The sequence below is a fragment of the Desmodus rotundus genome, chromosome X (genome assembly GCF_022682495.2).
Source record: "Desmodus rotundus isolate HL8 chromosome X, HLdesRot8A.1, whole genome shotgun sequence".
In the NCBI taxonomy this organism is placed as follows: Eukaryota; Metazoa; Chordata; class Mammalia; order Chiroptera; family Phyllostomidae; genus Desmodus; species Desmodus rotundus.
In genome coordinates this window covers 19,503,712-19,512,324 of record NC_071400.1, presented here as the reverse complement: position 1 = coordinate 19,512,324, position 8,613 = coordinate 19,503,712, and positions in this window count along the sequence as shown.

The following is an 8,613-nucleotide window of genomic DNA, read 5'->3' as shown; positions in this document are numbered from 1 at the left end:
GAATGGAGCACTCTCCTCCATATGGCATCAGACTGAGGGAATCCAATAGCTCAAACCAGTTTCCATGTTGTACTGCCTTGTGGAGCTCATGCCCTTCAGAACTGTCAGCTGCTTTTGTTCCAGATGCAGAGGTCCAGGCAGATGCAAGGAGTGTTAGAGACTGAGTTGTGTGGCCCTGGAATGGGAGCCATTAACCCACCTCACACCAAGGCTGACTAGTGCCACCCTGTCATGACAGATCAAGTAGTCCTACCTTCTGGTCCCCCGGTGGCCACAACTTGCTGATCCTGGGCTCTCCAGGAGGTCCAGGCAGAATCCTGGACTAAGTTGTATAGCTCTAAGATAGGGGCCATTTTTCCCTTGCACTCCCTTCACGTGGCCAAATCTTGGTCTGTTTGGTCTTGATAAAATTTGCTGATGTCACCCTGAAAACTCCATGACACTGCCCCACCACAAAGGCCTGTGGGCATCTGGCAGGTGGCAGCTAGCCTTGGTGAACCCTGGGAATTTTGCTCAGTAGAATCAGACCCAGCACTGGAACTGAGGTAGAATTTGCATCAGTTCAATGAACACCACATAACCCCACCTAGTGACTCACTGAGAATCTTCCTCATGCAAATTGCATACTGCCTGAGACTGTTTCAGTCACTGAGCCAAACAAGCAGCTGGCAGATGTAAACAGGCAGAGGCAGATCTTAGACTACGGTAGGGTTTTTGCTGATCAGCCCCAGAGCTCAGTGGTAGTGGAAGCCAGCCTAGGTGCACAGCTTGGCCCTGCCCACACAAACTGAGGTCTGGGACAGGCAGCCACAAACTGTGGATCATTCTGTAGCTCCAAACAGGTTGTTCAGGGCCAGTCACATGCAGCATCTGACAATGACTTGCACCAAAGTCCCTCCCAAGAAGTCCCAGAAAAATCACATCCAATGGTGAGGCTCAGAAAACATCACAGGATTCAATTAGTTCCACAAGTGGCACATCCAAAGGGAGATCTTGGCAGGCAAAGTATATTTTGTGTGGGTAGCACCCAAACAGAAGCTCAACAACTGTTGTTGAGGCTGACCCTCACAGTCAGCCAGCCTGAAGTTCAACCTCATGCACAGATGGGCCAACAGAAACCAAAACTCAACTATAACAGAAGGGTTAACATAACCTACCTGGAACACTCAGCTCAGGTGACCAAAAAGACTGCCACTGGGTACATCAATACACCTAATACATAAGGCCACCCTGCCAAACTGGGAGACATAGTCAATCTATTTAACACATATTTTTTTAAAAAACAGGGAGGCAGACAAAATGGAGAGACAAAAAACATTACCCCAAATGATAGAACATAAGAACTCTCCAGAAAAAGAACTAAATAAAGTGGAAGCCAGCAACCTACCAGATATAAAGGTCAAAATAATGGTTCTAATGATGCTCAAGAAAGTTGGCGAGAACTTAAACAGCATGAAAAAGGACATAGAAACCATGAAAAAAGAACCATTCATAAATAAAGAACACAATATCTGAAAAGAAGAACAGCCTAGAACAGGGATGTCCAATCAGTGGCCCATGGGCTGCATGTGGCTCAGGACGGCTATGAATGCAGCCCAACACAAAATCGTAAATTTACTTAAAACATTATGATGTTTTTTGTGAATATGTGTTGCATGTATTTAATGTGTGGCCCAGAGATGCCAAAAGTTTGGACGTCCCTGCCCTAGAAAAAATAACCAGTAGGTTAGATGAAGCAGATGATTAAATCAGTGATTTGGAAGATGAGGTAGGAAAAAAACACCCAATCAGAGCAGAAAAAGTAATTTAAAATATGAATAGTTAAAGGGATCTTCAGCACAACATCAAGCATAACAATATCCACATCATAGAAGTATCAGAAGAAGAAGGCAAAGAACAAACAATTGGGAACCTATTTGAAAACATTGACTAAAAACTTTAACCTGGTGAAGGAAGTAGACACACAAGTCCAGGAAGCATGAGAGTCTCAAACAAGATGAACCCAAAGAGGCCCACACCAAGAAACATCCTAATTAAAATGCCAAAGTTTAAAGACAAAAAGAGAATCCTAAAAGCAGCAAGAAAAAGACAGTTACTTAACTACAAGCGAGCTCCCACGAGACTGTCAGTTGATTTCTCAACAGAAACATTTCAGGTCTATCTTCTCCTAACATATTTTCCTCAGCTGCATAGTCAAAACTGGTTCATCACCGCTCTCTCTGTTTTAGCTCCTAGGAAGTAAAGAGGAAAAGGGAAGTACAAAGTATGCTATTTCCTTTTAAAGAAGTAACTCAGAGTTTGCAGGCATAATTTCCACATACTATATTTTGCTGTGCATAATGTGCACTATTTTGCAGAAATTTTTGAGGGAAAAATAAGGATGTGCATTATATATGGGTAGTACTAATTCTGTATCTATACAAATGCTTTTAATTCTTTTATTTATGCTTGTGCACTAAAGGCGTAATTCTACAAAGTCATAATGATATCAATATGCAAAATGATACCCTGGAATACTATAATCAGTTTTGTTTCCAAATATTAATTAAAATTAAAATGAAAGATATTTTTCCTGAAAGTTTGGACCAAAAACATGGGTGTGCATTTTACATGGGAGTGCATTACACATGGCAAAATATAGTACATACTTGGTCATATGACCACACGTACCTGCAAGGGAGATGGGGAAATGTAGTCTTTATTTTGAAAAGCCAGGTTCATTGCTAAATCTCAGAGATTAATGTAAGAAAACAAAGAGAATGGACAGTGGTTGGAAAGTAGCGGTCTCTAACATGCTAATTTGCTTTCTCATGTACCAGGAAAGGCAGTTTTAAAGGGAAAGTGGTTTGATGTTAGTCTAGGGAGGGTCTCAGCCAAGTCCAATTAAGGAGTTAAAGTGTCTCAATATTTCTGGTTTGGATAATGGGCAAGTATGAAGTATGTTTACATATTCTGGATAAGTTGTCCCCCCAAATTTATCAGGAAGAGATAAAGAGATAAAATTCTAGTCAGAATATCCCTAATATGTGACTGCTATCTTTAAACTGTCACTTGAGCCATGTTACTCAGTTCTGCTTTGCCTGACTTGAAGATTTCAGGTCAGTCTCCCTGTCTGTTCACATTTTTTGAGAAGGGCATCTTCTCCAGACAGACAGAGAAGTCTGAGAAGGGTGATCTGGATATTTCTCCACTGGTCCAGATTACTGCTGTCATTCTGAATGTGGCATGCCAAGTGCTGGGAGTCAGTAACAAGGCATTGCAGTACACTCACAACTAGACAGAGATAGAGATGTGAACTACACCAGCCCACTAAGATGAGGTGTAAAGCAGGAACAGGCACATGTTCAGGAAAGTGATTAGCACCAAGAGGTTTTGATGAAAGAAAACCTTGCCCAACACAGGAGTTCTTGGAATAGAGGATGCCAAATAGTGGACGGATGCTGTGGAATAGAGGAGTTCAAGAAAGCTGGCAGCCATCCATCCATGGGGAGCAGAGCCTAAGCCACTGAATGGGGCTTATGGATAGGGATCTATCCCCCAAACAGTGGGACAGGTCTGCGCCCTCCGTAAGAACTGAAAATAAGGAGTTAGAGTGGGGAACAGAGCAGACACAGAGTGTTATGAGCTATGCTGTTCAGGTAAGGAAGGAGGAAATGTGACTCAAGGAGAAGTATCCCAGGGCTTAATTTTTATCATGAAATCTGGAGAAAAATGAGGTTATTCCTGCATTTCAGAAAACAACACATTGCAGTTCATGTTGCATCTATTATCTTATACTCTATGCTTAAATTTAAAAAATTGGGTATCATCCTTGCATCTTCCTTCATCATCTTAATATATATTGTATTCAAAATTACCAAATCCTATCTATTCTATCTTCTTTTTTTTTTTACTGTGAAGTTTCCTTTTATTTATTTATTTATTTATTTATTTATTTATTTATTTATTTCTCTCTTATTATTGTTGTTCAAGTACAGTTATCTCCATTTTCCCCCCACCACTACCGTCCACCACAGCCATCCCCAACTCCCCCCCCTTTGGCTTTGTCCATGTGTCCTTCATACATGCTCTTTGATGACCCCTTCCCTTCTTTCCCATGTTATTTCCCTCTCCCCTCCCCTCTAGTTACTGTCAGCTTGTTCTTTATTTCCATGTCCTTTACTTGTTCCTGACTGTGTTGTGACCATTCAAGGCTGGACAGGTCCACTCCGGATTCGGGTAGATGGAAGAATATATGTAGAGCTTTGGGGATGCTTGGCATGCCTTTATTCAAGGATGGGCAATCCACACACGCTGCAAGCTGTGTGTCCCCCCAGTGTGTCCCTGCTTGTCACTACATGTCACACAGCAGGAAGTCCCAACTCCCTTATATACTACATGCATACAAAGCTGGCAGGGAGTAGCCAACATATTGTATAATACAGCAAGATTCCGCACATGGAAACCCACTCAAAGGGTTTCATTTATTGGACCCAGTCCTAAGACCATGAGAACGCAGCTTATCTTAGTTTCCCAGACATCTGGGTGAGGGAGCCAGACCAACTCCATTTACCATGGACTGATCTTAGAGGAAAAGCTTTCAGTTTCTCACCATTAAGTATAATGTTAGCTGTGGGCTTGTAATACATGGTCATTATTGTGTTGAGGTAAATTACTTCTATACCTAGTTTTTTAAAGAGTTTTTCTTATGAATCTTTTGAGATGATTATACAATTTTAATCTCTCATTCTCTTGATGTGGTGTATCACATTTACTTTTGATTTGCATTTGTTGAGCCATCCTTGCATCTGGAGAGTAAGAAACTAAGAAGGAAAACTTAAAAAATCAAAGTAGTAATTTGGATAGTTTCACTGTGCTGAGTAGATAAGAATTAGAGTTCAAGATCTGCCATGGGTAAGGGCTTCATTAAACACACAAGATTACCAGCTGAATGTTCTGGACAGGAATGCCTTAGAAGTAAGGACAAAAAAAGTAGAAAGCCTTCACTAAAATTGAACCTGTCTTTGGTTCAGCTTAGGCACTGACTTGGTAGAGGTGATCTGCCCTTAGTAGATCAACTTAACAGTGAAGAGTGCTTCCTGTCTGAGGGAAGATAACATCATCTAGATCCTATCCAATTATTTACACCCAGTTGGTTGACATTCATTCAAAACTTTCTAGGAACAGAAAGAGACAAGGCCACATGACTAAAAAGCTAGAAAAAATACCAGACAATAGACACAAATTCACAGGTGACCCAGATACACAAGTTAGCAGACAAGGAATTTCTAATAAATGCATGTTCAAAATTAGAGGAAAAGATGGACAAAATATATGTAAAAATGACTTTAATCCATTCATTAGAATCTGTAAGAATCAAATGGAAATCGGGCATGTGACTGACAATAACCAACAGAATACAGCAAAAGTAAAGTTGTGCCAGTTCTGGGCATATTCTTTAAGAAGACTGTCAATTCTCACATCCTATATCTTAGAAGACTCACCTTTGGGAGCCCAGTATGAAGTCTGGCTCCCCTGCTAGAGAGACCATGTGGAGAGGAGAAGCACTGAATTATTTTTTACTTGAAATTATTTATTTTTAATTACAGTTGACATACTATATTATATTAGTTTCAAGTGCACAACCCAGTGGTTAGACATTATATAACTTTTTAAGTGATAATCCAATAAATCTAGTACTCATCTGACACCACACAAAGTTATTACAATATTACTGACTATATTCCCCGATGCTGTACTTTATATCCTTGGGACTATTTTGTGACTATCAATTTGCACTTTTTAGTCTCTTCACTTTTTTCACCCTTCCCCCCAACTCCCCTCCCATTTGGGAACTGTCAAAATGTTCTCTATGAGTCTGTTTCTGTTCTGCTTGTTTGTTTACATTGCTTGTTATGCCTTTTAGATTCCATGTATAAGTGAAATTATCTGGCTCATGTCTTTCTCTGTCTGACTTCTCTCATTCATCACAATACCCTCTAGGTTTATCCATGTTGTTGCAGATGGCAACATTCCATTATTTTTTAATGGCTGAGTCATGTGTCATTGTATATGTGCACCACTTCTTCTTTATCAATTCATCTATTGATGGACACTTAAGTTGCTTCCATATCTTGGCTATTGTAAATAATGCTGCAATGAACATATGGATGTATATGTCTTTTTGATTTAGTGTTTTGGGTTTCTTCAGATAAATACCCACAAGAAGAATTTCTGGGTTTTTCTTTGTCTCTTGTTAGATAGCCTTTGTTTAAAGTCCATTTTGTCTGATATAAGTATAGCTTTTTTGTTTGTTTTTTTTCCATTTTCAAGAAATATACTTTCCATCCCTTTACTTTCAGTCTTTACCTTCAGACTATGTGTGTCTTTCTATCTGAAGTGAGTCTTGTATAGAGAGCCTATGTAGAGGACTTGTTTTATTATCAGTTTAGTCCTTGTATGCCTCTTGATTGAAGCATTTAATCCATTTGCATCTAAAATAATTGTTGATAGCTATGTGTTTATTGCCATTTTATCATTTATATTTTTGACCTTTTTTCCCCTTCTTCTTTTTAAAGAAGAACCTTTAACATTTCTTGTAATACTGGTTTGGTGGTGGTGAACTCCCTTAACTTTTTCTTGTCTGAGAAGTTCTTTATTTCTCCTTCAATTTTAAATGATAACCTTGCTGGACAGAGTAGTCTTGGTTGTAGGTCCTGGTTTTTCATTGTTTTGAATATTTCATGCCAGTTCCTTCTGGCCTGAGATGTTTCTGTTGAGAAATCAGCTGGAAGTCTTATGAGAGCTCCCTTACAGGTAACTTTCTCTTGCTGTTTTTAAGATTCTCTTTTTGACTTTAACCTTTGGCATTTTAATTATAATGCGCCTTTGTGTGGGCCTCTTTGGGTTCATCTTGTTTGGAACTCTTTGCACTTATTAAACTTAGATGTCTACTTCATTCACTGCATTAGTGAAGTTTTGAGTCATTATTTCTCCATATATGTTCTCAATTACTTGCTTCCTCTCTCTTTTTTTCCTGATACCTTTATGATGTGGATGTTTTTATGCTTGATGTTGTTCCAGAGTGTTCTTACACTATCCTCATGTTTTTGTATTCTTTTTTTGGCTGTTCTTTTTTTTCATTTGCTTGTCTTTATTTTTAGATTTTATATATTTATTTTTTTAGAGAGATGGGCAGAAAGAGAGGAAGAGAAGGAGAAAAACATCCATGTGAAAGAAACAGCAATTGGCTGCCTCCCATACATGCCCTGACCTGCGACCAAACCCACTACCCAGGCATGTACCCCGACTGTGAATCGAACCAGAGACCTTTTGCTTTGCAGATGATGTGCAACCAACTGAGCCACGCCTGTCAGGGCTAGTTATCTTAACATGGCTCTTTTTTTTGATGTTTTTAAAAATATTTTTAAATTATTTTTTATTGATTATACTATTACAGTTTTCCCAATTTTTCTCCCTTTATCCCCCCTCCACCCTGCACCTCTGAACCCTCTAGCATGTCCCCCTTAGTTCATGTCCATGGGTTGTACAAATAAGTTCTTTGAGTCTGTTTCCTATACCATTTTTGACCTCTCCCCATCTATTTTACTCCTACCAATTAAGCTATTTCTTTCCTGTACCTTTTCCCTCTATTGAAAACCCTCCATATGATGTCCATTTTTCTGATTCTGTTCCTGTTCTAGTTGTTTGCTCAGTTTTTGTTTTCATTGTTTTTCTTTCTTTTATTTTTTTAGGTTCATTTGTTGATAGTTGTGAGTTTGTTGTCATTTTACTGTTCATATTTTTTATCTTCTTTTTCTTAGATAAGTCCCTTAACATTTCATATAATAATGGCTTGGTGATGACGAACTCCTTTAACTTGACCTTATCTGGGAAGCACTTTATCTGCCCTTCCATTCTAAATGATAGTTTTGCTGGATACAGTATTCTTGGATGTAGGTCTGTTGCAGAACAGACCTGGGGAGGGGGGTGAATGATGTACTATTACTGAATGGACCCACTCTTGTGCTCTGGGGTCCCCCACCCTGTACTAGGTTCATCTTGCCCTACACCAGGGAAAGACGTCTCTCAATGCCAGAGATTGGTGAAAAGGAAAGGGATTATTTATTTAAAGAGTTATACAAAGTTAAGAGTAATGACTTAATGTCTTCACTGAGATCCCAAAGTCCTTTAGAATACCCACAAAACACAGTCCTTCCTACCCCTTCTGCCCAGTCCGGGGTACTGTATCTCAGAAAAAAAAAATAGAAGTCCGTGGGTCTTCTCTGCCCAAGTTGCATGGTCCCCAAAAGACCCCGCATGGCTGCCACGCCTGGGTTTAAACCCCAGTGCCAATCTTCCTCTTCTGCACCATTTCCAACTCCTCCCACAATTGGCCACAGTTGCCAGCATTCCCGTATTTTTCCAGCTTTACTGGGCTGCCATAGTAAATCTGGGCAGGTGTGGCCCTGTGGTGTGGAGCCAATCACCTCCAAGCTCTTACGCAGGCTCTGTAACTAGGGGGAGTTGCCTCCCAGATACATCATGGGTTGAAATCACTCCCATCCCCCTGGCTCAAAGCATGGCCACAGCTATTTAACATATCTGTGAAACCAGTTAAAGGTTATAGATATG